The following is a 14,390-nucleotide window of genomic DNA, read 5'->3' as shown; positions in this document are numbered from 1 at the left end:
TTCCTAGGCAGTAAGGGCACTTCTAAATACGCCCTTAATCAACAGGCAGGCCAGTCTCTGCAACCTGACAAAGCCAAAGCAGGTTTCAGTCAAGGTAAATTTTTACGTTTACTCTACCTAGCTTATGGAATGGTCAAAACGATACAAAATGCTTTTGAAGTAATACTGATTGTTTACAGGTAACGTTGTTCAGAATTAGTTCATGTTGTTGCTACATATACCGTACCAAAAATCTATATCTCACCAACATAATCATGTAGATGTAATCTTTTTTTCTAATTATCGTGTAATTAACACTTTCTTGTTTTACCCATTGTTGCAACGAACAAAACTAGATATTTATTTAAATTAATTAATTCTTTTAAGTATGCGTATTGTACAATACATTGTTTTTGTACATTAATGGAGAATCTCAAATTAATTTCCCTTTTTTTACTTTGGTAGATTTTCATTTTTCATTTGAAACACTATGAATATAAATTAGATTTGGATAAAATGTAAAATAGTGAAACGTAATTTTGGGCTGGGCTTAATTTTTGTTTAATCTGTTTGGTTTGGTGGGAAGCACCAGAAGTTTTCCTCTCTGGGTTAGAGTTGACGGCTAAGGTTAGCCGGAAGGCTAGTGAAGGGTTTTAAAAGGGATGGTCTTGCACGGCGAAAGGGAAAATGGGTTTGGGTTAAAGGGGGTGAACAGAGTTTACAAAACAATTACCACCTCTAGAGTAAGGCTTTAGAGAAGTTGAATGTCGTGTGTGTATGCCTGTGCACGGGCTCGTGTGTATGAGCTTTATATCCAAAGTACTCATCGTTTAAAGGCAAAGTCTTTTTGCCTTTTTCTTTTTTGCCTTCACTTCTGATATAATTAGATATCGTATGAATTACCTCACGACAATTTTTCTTGCGTGGTTTTCTTTTTTAGAAAACATGCTCTTCTATCAGAGTTGGGCACTGATTAAAAAAAAAATTAAATTCTAAATTTAATTGATTAAATTTATTTTTAATTTTAATCAGAATTTAATCGGCGAATTTAATCGTAATTTTAATCATATGACAATTATTTAATCAATTAAATTTCAGATTTAATCGTTAATAAAACTAATTTAATCATCCACTTTTATCGCTTTTTAACCAATGGTTCGAACCACGTTTTGGCGAGACCATTTTCCTAAGCGTCTTCAATAAACACTTTTCGGTTAATTTTTGTAGACTTGGACTTCTTCATGAGTCTCTAGACCAGAGGTTCTTAACCGGTGTTCCGCGGAACACTGGTGTCCCGCGAATATGGTCCAAGTGTTCCGCGAAATTTCAATTTTAAATGTATTAAAATTTAGAAACTTAGGAAAGATACGAAAACAAAAAATTGTTCCTTTTTTTTATTTGAATTAAATTTTAATTTCTTGCTAAATACCGACTTTCAAATTATTTAATGTTAGTGTTCCGCGAGAAAAATATATACATATAATTCTGTTCCGCGTCTATGAACAGGTTAAGAACCACTGATATAAAATGTTGAAAATCTTTTGGGTCATGAAATTCTGTAAAATTATGGCCGTTCTATATCTCCCACTTTGAACCACGTATTGGTATGGAATTTTGTTCTCTTATACACTTTGTTTTTCTCAATTATAAACTATAGTTATTTTGTGCACAGATCTAAAAAGGTAGAAGATATAAAGGGTTGAAAATTTTTTGGGTCATGAAATTCTGTAAAATTATGGCCGTTCTATATCTACCACTGTGAACCACGTATTGGTATGGAATTTTTTTCTCTTATACACTTTGTTTTTCTCAATTATAAACTATAGTTATTTTGTGCACAGATCTAAAAAGGTAGAAGATATAAAATGTTGAAAATCTTTTGGGTCATGAAATTCTGTAAAATTATGGCCGTTCTATATCTCCCACTGTGAACCACGTTTTCGTATGAAATTTTGTTCTCTTATACACTTTGTTTTTCTCAATTATAAACTATAGTTATTTTGTGCACAGATCTAAAAAGGTAGAAGATATAAAGGGTTGAAAATTTTTTGGGTCATGAAATTCTGTAAAATTATGGCCGTTCTATATCTACCACTGTGAACCACGTATTGGTATGGAATTTTTTTCTCTTATACACTTTGTTTTTCTCAATTATAAACTATAGTTATTTTGTGCACAGATCTAAAAAGGTAGAAGATATAAAGGGTTGAAAATTTTTTGGGTCATGAAATTCTGTAAAATTATGGCCGTTCTATATCTCCCACTGTGAACCACGTTTTCGTATGAAATTTTGTTCTCTTATACACTTTGTTTTTCTCAATTATAAACTATAGTTATTTTGTGCACAGATCTAAAAAGGTAGAAAATATAAAGGGTTGAAAATTTTTTGGGTCATGAAATTCTGTAAAATTATGGCCGTTCTATATCTACCACTGTGAACCACGTATTGGTATGGAATTTTTTTCTCTTATACACTTTGTTTTTCTCAATTATAAACTATAGTTATTTTGTGCACAGATCTAAAAAGGTAGAAGATATAAAGGGTTGAAAATTTTTTGGGTCATGAAATTCTGTAAAATTATGGCCGTTCTATATCTACCACTGTGAACCACGTATTGGTATGGAATTTTTTTCTCTTATACACTTTGTTTTTCTCAATTATAAACTATAGTTATTTTGTGCACAGATCTAAAAAGGTAGAAGATATAAAATGTTGAAAATCTTTTGGGTCATGGAATTCTGTAAAATTATGGCCGTTCTATATCTCCCACTGTGAACCACGTTTTCGTATGAAATTTTGTTCTCTTATACACTTTGTTTTTCTCAATTATAAACTATAGTTATTTTGTGCACAGATCTAAAAAGGTAGAAGATATAAAGGGTTGAAAATTTTTTGGGTCATGAAATTCTGTAAAATTATGGCCGTTCTATATCTACCACTGTGAACCACGTATTGGTATAGAAATTTTTTTCTCTTATACACTTTGTTTTTCTCAGTTATAAACTATAGTTATTTTGTGCACAGATCTAAAAAGGTAGAAGATATAAAGGGTTGAAAATTTTTTGGGTCATGAAATTCTGTAAAATTATGGCCGTTCTATATCTACCACTGTGAACCACGTATTGGTATGGAATTTTTTTCTCTTATACACTTTGTTTTTCTCAATTATAAACTATAGTTATTTTGTGCACAGATCTAAAAAGGTAGAAGATATAAAGGGTTGAAAATTTTTTGGGTCATGAAATTCTGTAAAATTATGGCCGTTCTATATCTCCCACTGTGAACCACGTTTTCGTATGAAATTTTGTTCTCTTATACACTTTGTTTTTCTCAATTATAAACTATAGTTATTTTGTGCACAGATCTAAAAATGTAGAAGATATAAAATGTTGAAAATCTTTTGGGTCATGAAATTCTGTAAAATTATGGCCGTTCTATATCTCCCACTGTGAACCACGTTTTCGTATGAAATTTTGTTCTCTTATACACTTTGTTTTTCTCAATTATAAACTATAGTTATTTTGTGCACAGATCTAAAAAGGTAGAAGATATAAAGGGTTGAAAATTTTTTGGGTCATGAAATTCTGTAAAATTATGGCCGTTCTATATCTACCACTGTGAACCACGTATTGGTATGGATTTTTTTTCTCTTATACACTTTGTTTTTCTCAATTATAAACTATAGTTATTTTGTGCACAGATCTAAAAAGGTAGAAGATATAAAGGGTTGAAAATTTTTTGGGTCATGAAATTCTGTAAAATTATGGCCGTTCTATATCTCCCACTGTGAACCACGTTTTCGTATGAAATTTTGTTCTCTTATACACTTTGTTTTGCTCAATTATAAACTATAGTTATTTTGTGCACAGATCTAAAAAGGTAGAAGATATAAAGGGTTGAAAATTTTTTGGGTCATGAAATTCTGTAAAATTATGGCCGTTCTATATCTCCCACTGTGAACCACGTTTTCGTATGAAATTTTGTTCTCTTATACACTTTGTTTTTCTCAATTATAAACTATAGTTATTTTGTGCACAGATCTAAAAAGGTAGAAGATATAAAGGGTTGAAAATTTTTGGGTCATGAAATTCTGTAAAATTATGGCCGTTCTATATCTACCACTGTGAACCACGTATTGGTATGGAATTTTTTTCTCTTATACACTTTGTTTTTCTCAATTATAAACTATAGTCATTTTGTGCACAGATCTAAAAAGGTAGAAGATATAAAATGTTGAAAATCTTTTGGGTCATGAAATTCTGTAAAATTATGGCCGTTCTATATCTCCCACTGTGAACCACGTTTTCGTATGTAATTTTGTTCTCTTATACACTTTGTTTTTCTCAATTATAAACTATAGTTATTTTGTGCACAGATCTAAAAAGGTAGAAGATATAAAGGGTTGAAAATTTTTTGGGTCATGAAATTCTGTAAAATTATGGCCGTTCTATATCTACCACTGTGAACCACGTATTGGTATGGAATTTTTTTCTCTTATACACTTTGTTTTTCTCAATTATAAACTATAGTTATTTTGTGCACAGATCTAAAAAGGTAGAAGATATAAAGGGTTGAAAATTTTTTGGGTCATGAAATTCTGTAAAATTATGGCCGTTCTATATCTACCACTGTGAACCACGTATTGGTATGGAATTTTTTTCTCTTATACACTTTGTTTTTCTCAATTATAAACTATAGTTATTTTGTGCACAGATCTAAAAAGGTAGAAGATATAAAGGGTTGAAAATTTTTTGGGTCATGAAATTCTGTAAAATTATGGCCGTTCTATATCTCCCACTGTGAACCACGTTTTCGTATGAAATTTTGTTCTCTTATACACTTTGTTTTTCTCAATTATAAACTATAGTTATTTTGTGCACAGATCTAAAAAGGTAGAAGATATAAAGGGTTGAAAATTTTTTGGGTCATGAAATTCTGTAAAATTATGGCCGTTCTATATCTACCACTGTGAACCACGTATTGGTATGGAATTTTTTTCTCTTATACACTTTGTTTTTCTCAATTATAAACTATAGTTATTTTGTGCACAGATCTAAAAAGGTAGAAGATATAAAGGGTTGAAAATTTTTTGGGTCATGAAATTCTGTAAAATTATGGCCGTTCTATATCTCCCACTGTGAACCACGTATTGTTATGGAATTTTTTTCTCTTATACACTTTGTTTTTCTCAATTATAAACTATAGTTATTTTGTGCACAGATCTAAAAAGGTAGAAGATATAAAGGGTTGAAAATTTTTTGGGTCATGAAATTCTGTAAAATTATGGCCGTTCTATATCTCCCACTGTGAACCACGTTTTCGTATGAAATTTTGTTCTCTTATACACTTTGTTTTTCTCAATTATAAACTATAGTTATTTTGTGCACAGATTTAAAAAGGTAGAAGATATAAAGGGTTGAAAATTTTTTGGGTCATGAAATTCTGTAAAATTATGGCCGTTCTATATCTACCACTGTGAACCACGTATTGGTATGGAATTTTGTTCTCTTATACACTTTGTTTTTCTCAATTATAAACTATAGTTATTTTGTGCACAGATCTAAAAAGGTAGAAGATATAAAGGGTTGAAAATTTTTTGGGTCATGAAATTCTGTAAAATTATGGCCGTTCTATATCTCCCACTGTGAACCACGTTTTCGTATGAAATTTTGTTCTCTTATACACTTTGTTTTTCTCAATTATAAACTATAGTTATTTTGTGCACAGATCTAAAAAGGTAGAAGATATAAAGGGTTGAAAATTTTTTGGGTCATGAAATTCTGTAAAATTATGGCCGTTCTATATCTACCACTGTGAACCACGTATTGGTATGGAATTTTTTTCTCTTATACACTTTGTTTTTCTCAATTATAAACTATAGTTATTTTGTGCACAGATCTAAAAAGGTAGAAGATATAAAGGGTTGAAAATTTTTTGGGTCATGAAATTCTGTAAAATTATGGCCGTTCTATATCTCCCACTGTGAACCACGTTTTCGTATGAAATTTTGTTCTCTTATACACTTTGTTTTTCTCAATTATAAACTATAGTTATTTTGTGCACAGATCTAAAAAGGTAGAAGATATAAAGGGTTGAAAATTTTTTGGGTCATGAAATTCTGTAAAATTATGGCCGTTCTATATCTACCACTGTGAACCACGTATTGGTATGGAATTTTTTTCTCTTATACACTTTGTTTTTCTCAATTATAAACTATAGTTATTTTGTGCACAGATCTAAAAAGGTAGAAGATATAAAATGTTGAAAATCTTTTGGGTCATGGAATTCTGTAAAATTATGGCCGTTCTATATCTCCCACTGTGAACCACGTTTTCGTATGAAATTTTGTTCTCTTATACACTTTGTTTTTCTCAATTATAAACTATAGTTATTTTGTGCACAGATCTAAAAAGGTAGAAGATATAAAGGGTTGAAAATTTTTTGGGTCATGAAATTCTGTAAAATTATGGCCGTTCTATATCTACCACTGTGAACCACGTATTGGTATAGAAATTTTTTTCTCTTATACACTTTGTTTTTCTCAGTTATAAACTATAGTTATTTTGTGCACAGATCTAAAAAGGTAGAAGATATAAAGGGTTGAAAATTTTTTGGGTCATGAAATTCTGTAAAATTATGGCCGTTCTATATCTACCACTGTGAACCACGTATTGGTATGGAATTTTTTTCTCTTATACACTTTGTTTTTCTCAATTATAAACTATAGTTATTTTGTGCACAGATCTAAAAAGGTAGAAGATATAAAGGGTTGAAAATTTTTTGGGTCATGAAATTCTGTAAAATTATGGCCGTTCTATATCTCCCACTGTGAACCACGTTTTCGTATGAAATTTTGTTCTCTTATACACTTTGTTTTTCTCAATTATAAACTATAGTTATTTTGTGCACAGATCTAAAAATGTAGAAGATATAAAATGTTGAAAATCTTTTGGGTCATGAAATTCTGTAAAATTATGGCCGTTCTATATCTCCCACTGTGAACCACGTTTTCGTATGAAATTTTGTTCTCTTATACACTTTGTTTTTCTCAATTATAAACTATAGTTATTTTGAGCACAGATCTAAAAAGGTAGAAGATATAAAGGGTTGAAAATTTTTTGGGTCATGAAATTCTGTAAAATTATGGCCGTTCTATATCTACCACTGTGAACCACGTATTGGTATGGAATTTTTTTCTCTTATACACTTTGTTTTTCTCAATTATAAACTATAGTTATTTTGTGCACAGATCTAAAAAGGTAGAAGATATAAAATGTTGAAAATCTTTTGGGTCATGAAATTCTGTAAAATTATGGCCGTTCTATATCTCCCACTGTGAACCACGTTTTCGTATGAAATTTTGTTCTCTTATACACTTTGTTTTTCTCAATTATAAACTATAGTTATTTTGTGCACAGATCTAAAAAGGTAGAAGATATAAAGGGTTGAAAATTTTTTGGGTCATGAAATTCTGTAAAATTATGGCCGTTCTATATCTACCACTGTGAACCACGTATTGGTATGGATTTTTTTTCTCTTATACACTTTGTTTTTCTCAATTATAAACTATAGTTATTTTGTGCACAGATCTAAAAAGGTAGAAGATATAAAGGGTTGAAAATTTTTTGGGTCATGAAATTCTGTAAAATTATGGCCGTTCTATATCTCCCACTGTGAACCACGTTTTCGTATGAAATTTTGTTCTCTTATACACTTTGTTTTGCTCAATTATAAACTATAGTTATTTTGTGCACAGATCTAAAAAGGTAGAAGATATAAAGGGTTGAAAATTTTTTGGGTCATGAAATTCTGTAAAATTATGGCCGTTCTATATCTCCCACTGTGAACCACGTTTTCGTATGAAATTTTGTTCTCTTATACACTTTGTTTTTCTCAATTATAAACTATAGTTATTTTGTGCACAGATCTAAAAAGGTAGAAGATATAAAGGGTTGAAAATTTTTGGGTCATGAAATTCTGTAAAATTATGGCCGTTCTATATCTACCACTGTGAACCACGTATTGGTATGGAATTTTTTTCTCTTATACACTTTGTTTTTCTCAATTATAAACTATAGTCATTTTGTGCACAGATCTAAAAAGGTAGAAGATATAAAATGTTGAAAATCTTTTGGGTCATGAAATTCAGTAAAATTATGGCCGTTCTATATCTCCCACTGTGAACCACGTTTTCGTATGTAATTTTGTTCTCTTATACACTTTGTTTTTCTCAATTATAAACTATAGTTATTTTGTGCACAGATCTAAAAAGGTAGAAGATATAAAGGGTTGAAAATTTTTTGGGTCATGAAATTCTGTAAAATTATGGCCGTTCTATATCTACCACTGTGAACCACGTATTGGTATGGAATTTTTTTCTCTTATACACTTTGTTTTTCTCAATTATAAACTATAGTTATTTTGTGCACAGATCTAAAAAGGTAGAAGATATAAAGGGTTGAAAATTTTTTGGGTCATGAAATTCTGTAAAATTATGGCCGTTCTATATCTACCACTGTGAACCACGTATTGGTATGGAATTTTTTTCTCTTATACACTTTGTTTTTCTCAATTATAAACTATAGTTATTTTGTGCACAGATCTAAAAAGGTAGAAGATATAAAGGGTTGAAAATTTTTTGGGTCATGAAATTCTGTAAAATTATGGCCGTTCTATATCTCCCACTGTGAACCACGTTTTCGTATGAAATTTTGTTCTCTTATACACTTTGTTTTTCTCAATTATAAACTATAGTTATTTTGTGCACAGATCTAAAAAGGTAGAAGATATAAAGGGTTGAAAATTTTTTGGGTCATGAAATTCTGTAAAATTATGGCCGTTCTATATCTACCACTGTGAACCACGTATTGGTATGGAATTTTTTTCTCTTATACACTTTGTTTTTCTCAATTATAAACTATAGTTATTTTGTGCACAGATCTAAAAAGGTAGAAGATATAAAGGGTTGAAAATTTTTTGGGTCATGAAATTCTGTAAAATTATGGCCGTTCTATATCTCCCACTGTGAACCACGTATTGTTATGGAATTTTTTTCTCTTATACACTTTGTTTTTCTCAATTATAAACTATAGTTATTTTGTGCACAGATCTAAAAAGGTAGAAGATATAAAGGGTTGAAAATTTTTTGGGTCATGAAATTCTGTAAAATTATGGCCGTTCTATATCTCCCACTGTGAACCACGTTTTCGTATGAAATTTTGTTCTCTTATACACTTTGTTTTTCTCAATTATAAACTATAGTTATTTTGTGCACAGATTTAAAAAGGTAGAAGATATAAAGGGTTGAAAATTTTTTGGGTCATGAAATTCTGTAAAATTATGGCCGTTCTATATCTACCACTGTGAACCACGTATTGGTATGGAATTTTGTTCTCTTATACACTTTGTTTTTCTCAATTATAAACTATAGTTATTTTGTGCACAGATCTAAAAAGGTAGAAGATATAAAGGGTTGAAAATTTTTTGGGTCATGAAATTCTGTAAAATTATGGCCGTTCTATATCTCCCACTGTGAACCACGTTTTCGTATGAAATTTTGTTCTCTTATACACTTTGTTTTTCTCAATTATAAACTATAGTTATTTTGTGCACAGATCTAAAAAGGTAGAAGATATAAAGGGTTGAAAATTTTTTGGGTCATGAAATTCTGTAAAATTATGGCCGTTCTATATCTACCACTGTGAACCACGTATTGGTATGGAATTTTTTTCTCTTATACACTTTGTTTTTCTCAATTATAAACTATAGTTATTTTGTGCACAGATCTAAAAAGGTAGAAGATATAAAGGGTTGAAAATTTTTTGGGTCATGAAATTCTGTAAAATTATGGCCGTTCTATATCTACCACTGTGAACCACGTATTGGTATGGAATTTTTTTCTCTTATACACTTTGTTTTTCTCAATTATAAACTATAGTTTTTTTGTGCACAGATCTAAAAAGGTAGAAGATATAAAGGGTTGAAAATTTTTTGGGTCATGAAATTTTGTAAAATTATGGCCGTTCTATATCTCCCACTGTGAACCACGTTTTCGTATGAAATTTTGTTCTCTTATACACTTTGTTTTTCTCAATTATAAACTATAGTTATTTTGTGCACAGATCTAAAAAGGTAGAAGATATAAAGGGTTGAAAATTTTTTGGGTCATGAAATTCTGTAAAATTATGGCCGTTCTATATCTACCACTGTGAACCACGTATTGGTATGGAATTTTGTTCTCTTATACACTTTGTTTTTCTCAATTATAAACTATAGTTATTTTGTGCACAGATCTAAAAAGGTAGAAGATATAAAGGGTTGAAAATTTTTTGGGTCATGAAATTCTGTAAAATTATGGCCGTTCTATATCTACCACTGTGAACCACGTATTGGTATGGAATTTTTTTCTCTTATACACTTTGTTTTTCTCAATTATAAACTATAGTTATTTTGTGCACAGATCTAAAAAGGTAGAAGATATAAAGGGTTGAAAATTTTTTGGGTCATAAAATTCTGTAAAATTATGGCCGTTCTATATCTCCCACTGTGAACCACGTTTTCGTATGAAATTTTGTTCTCTTATACACTTTGTTTTTCTCAATTATAAACTATAGTTATTTTGTGCACAGATCTAAAAAGGTAGAAGATATAAAGGGTTGAAAATTTTTTGGGTCATGAAATTCTGTAAAATTATGGCCGTTCTATATCTACCACTGTGAACCATGTATTGGTATGGAATTTTTTTCTCTTATACACTTTGTTTTTCTCAATTATAAACTATAGTTATTTTGTGCACAGATCTAAAAAGGTAGAAGATATAAAGGGTTGAAAATTTTTTGGGTCATGAAATTCTGTAAAATTATGGCCGTTCTATATCTCCCACTGTGAACCACGTATTGTTATGGAATTTTGTTCTCTTATACACTTTGTTTTTCTCAATAATAAACTATAGTTATTTTGTGCACAGATCTAAAAAGGTAGAAGATATAAAGGGTTGAAAATTTTTTGGGTCATGAAATTCTGTAAAATTATGGCCGTTCTATATCTCCCACTGTGAACCACGTATTGGTATGGAAATTTTTTCTCTTATACACTTTGTTTTTCTCAATTATAAACTATAGTTATTTTGTGCACAGATCTAAAAAGGTAGAAGATATAAAGTGTTGAAAATTTTTTGGGTCATGAAATTCTGTAAAATTGTGGCCGTTCTATATCTCCCACTGTGAACCACCTATTTATTGTCATGGAATTTTGTTCTCTTATACACTTTGTTTTTCTCAATAATAAACAATAGTTATTTTGTGCACAGATCTAAAAAGGTAGTAGAAAAGGGTTGACAATTTTTTGGGTCATGAAATTTTGTAAAATTATGGCCGTTCTATATCTCTCACTGTGAACCACGTAATGTTATGGAATTTTGTTCTCTTGTACACTTTGTTTTTCTCAATTATAAACTATAGTTATTTTGTGCACAGATCTAAAAAGGTAGAAGATATAAAGGGTTAAAAATTTTTTGGGTCATGAAATTCTGTAAAATTATGGCCGTTCTATATCTCACACTGTGAACCACGTATTGTTATGGATTTTTTTTCTCTTATACACTTTGTTTTTCTCAATAATAAACTATAATTATTTTGTGCACAGATCTAAAAAGGTTGAAGATATAAAGGGTTGAAAATTTTTTGGGTCATGAAATTTTGTAAAATTATGGCCGTTCTATATCTCCCACTGTGAACCACGTATTGTTATGGAATTTTGTTCTCTTATACACTTTGTTTTTCTCAATTATAAACTATAGTTATTTTGTGCACAGATCTAAAAAGGTTGAAGATATAAAGGGTTGAAAATTTTTTGGGTCATGAAATTTTGTAAAATTATGGCCGTTCTATATCTCCCACTGTGAACCACGTATTGTTATGGAATTTTGTTCTCTTATACACTTTGTTTTTCTCAATTATAAACTATAGTTATTTTGTGCACAGACCTAAAAAGGTAGAAGATATAAAGGGTTGATAATTTTTTGGGTCATGAAATTCTGTAAAATTATGGCCGTTCTATATCTCCCACTGTGAACCACGTATTGGTATGGAATTTTTTTCTCTTATACACTTTGTTTTTCTCAATTATAAACTGTAGTTATTTTGTGCACAGACCTAAAAAGGTAGAAGATATAAAGGGTTGAAAATTTTTTGGGTCATGAAATTCTGTAAAATTATGGCCGTTCTATATCTCCCACCGTAAACCACGTATTCGTATAAAATTTTGTTCCCTTGTACACTTTGTTTTTCTCAATTATAAACTATAGTTATTTTGTGCACAGATCTAAAAAGGTAGATGATATAAAGGGTTGAAAATTTTTTGGGTCATGAAATTCTGCAAAATTATGGCCGTTCTATATCTCCCACTGTGAACCACGTATTGCGTTTGGAATTTTGTTCTCTTATACACTTTGCTTTTCTCAATTATAAACTATAGTTATTTTGTGCACAGATCTAAAAAGGTAGAAGATATAAAGTGTTGAAAATTTTTTGGATCATGAAATTCTGTAAAATTGTGGCCGTTCTATATCTCCCACTGTGAACCACCTATTGTCATGGAATTTTTTTCTCTTATACACTTTGTTTTTCTCAATAATAAACTTTAGTTATTTTGTGCACAGATCTAAAAAGGTAGAAGATATAAAGGGTTGAAAATTTTTTGGATCATGAAATTCTGTAAAATTGTGGCCGTTCTATATCTCCCACTGTGAACCACGTATTGTTATGGAATTTTGTTCGCTTGTACACTTTGTTTTTCTCAATAATAAACTATAATTATTTTGTGCACAGATCTAAAAAGGTTGAAGATATAAAGGGTTGAAAATTTTTTGGGTCATGAAATTTTGTAAAATTATGGCCGTTCTATATCTCCCACTGTGAACCACGTATTGTTATGGAATTTTGTTCTCTTATACACTTTGTTTTTCTCAATTATAAACTATAGTTATTTTGTGCACAGATCTAAAAATGTAGAAGATATAAAGGGTTGATAATTTTTTGGGTCATGAAATTCTGTAAAATTATGGCCGTTCTATATCTCCCACTGTGAACCAAGTATTGGTATGGATTTTTTTTCTCTTATACACTTTGTTTTTCTCAATAATAAACTATAATTATTTTGTGCACAGATCTAAAAAGGTTGAAGATATAAAGGGTTGAAAATTTTTTGGGTCATGAAATTCTGTAAAATTATAGCCGTTCTATATCTCCCACTGTGAACCACGTATTGTTATGGAATTTTGTTCTCTTATACACTTTGTTTTTCTCAATTATAAACTATAGTTATTTTGTGCACAGACCTAAAAAGGTAGAAGATATAAAGGGTTGATAATTTTTTGGGTCATGAAATTCTGTAAAATTATGGCCGTTCTATATCTCCCACTGTGAACCACGTATTGGTATGGAATTTTTTTCTCTTATACACTTTGTTTTTCTCAATTATAAACTGTAGTTATTTTGTGCACAGACCTAAAAAGGTAGAAGATATAAAGGGTTGAAAATTTTTTGGGTCATGAAATTCTGCAAAATTATGGCCGTTCTATATCTCCCACTGTGAACCACGTATTGCGTTTGGAATTTTGTTCTCTTATACACTTTGTTTTTCTCAATTATAAACTATAGTTATTTTGTGCACAGATCTAAAAAGGTAGAAGATATAAAGTGTTGAAAATTTTTTGGATCATGAAATTCTGTAAAATTGTGGCCGTTCTATATCTCCCACTGTGAACCACCTATTGTCATGGAATTTTGTTCTCTTATGCACTTTGTTTTTCTCAATAATAAACTATAGTTATTTTGTGCACAGAGCTAAAAAGGTAGAAGATATAAAGGGTTGATAATTTTTCGGGTCATGAAATACTTTAAAATTATGGCCGTTCTATATCTCCCACTGTGAACCACGTATTGGTATGGAAATTTTTTCTCTTATACACTTTGTTTTTCTCAATTATAAACTATAGTTATTTTGTGCACAGATCTAAAAAGGTAGAAGATATAAAGTGTTGAAAATTTTTTGGGTCATGAAATTCTGTAAAATTGTGGCCGTTCTATATCTCCCACTGTGAACCACCTATTTATTGTCATGGAATTTTGTTCTCTTATACACTTTGTTTTTCTCAATAATAAACAATAGTTATTTTGTGCACAGATCTAAAAAGGTAGTAGAAAAGGGTTGACAATTTTTTGGGTCATGAAATTTTGTAAAATTATGGCCGTTCTATATCTCCCACTGTGAACCACGTAATGTTATGGAATTTTGTTCTCTTGTACACTTTGTTTTTCTCAATTATAAACTATAGTTATTTTGTGCACAGATCTAAAAAGGTAGAAGATATAAAGGGTTAAAAATTTTTTGGGTCATGAAATTCTGTAAA

The 14,390-nt window shown here is 30.2% G+C and overlaps 1 protein-coding gene across 1 annotated transcript in view; it reads right to left on the bottom strand.

The window, feature by feature from the left end:
• Octalpha2R (alpha2-adrenergic-like octopamine receptor) overlaps positions 1-14,390 on the bottom strand; it is a 634,943-nt gene that overhangs the window by 14,617 nt on the left and 605,936 nt on the right. The gene's annotated exons all lie outside the window — the stretch shown is intronic.

The sequence above is a fragment of the Rhodnius prolixus genome, unplaced genomic scaffold (assembly GCF_049639745.1).
Source record: "Rhodnius prolixus isolate KJV_2025 unplaced genomic scaffold, Rpr scaffold_7, whole genome shotgun sequence".
Taxonomy (NCBI): domain Eukaryota; kingdom Metazoa; phylum Arthropoda; class Insecta; order Hemiptera; family Reduviidae; genus Rhodnius; species Rhodnius prolixus.
Note: the sequence above shows the minus strand (reverse complement) of the source record. Positions and strands in the feature narration are given on the sequence as shown.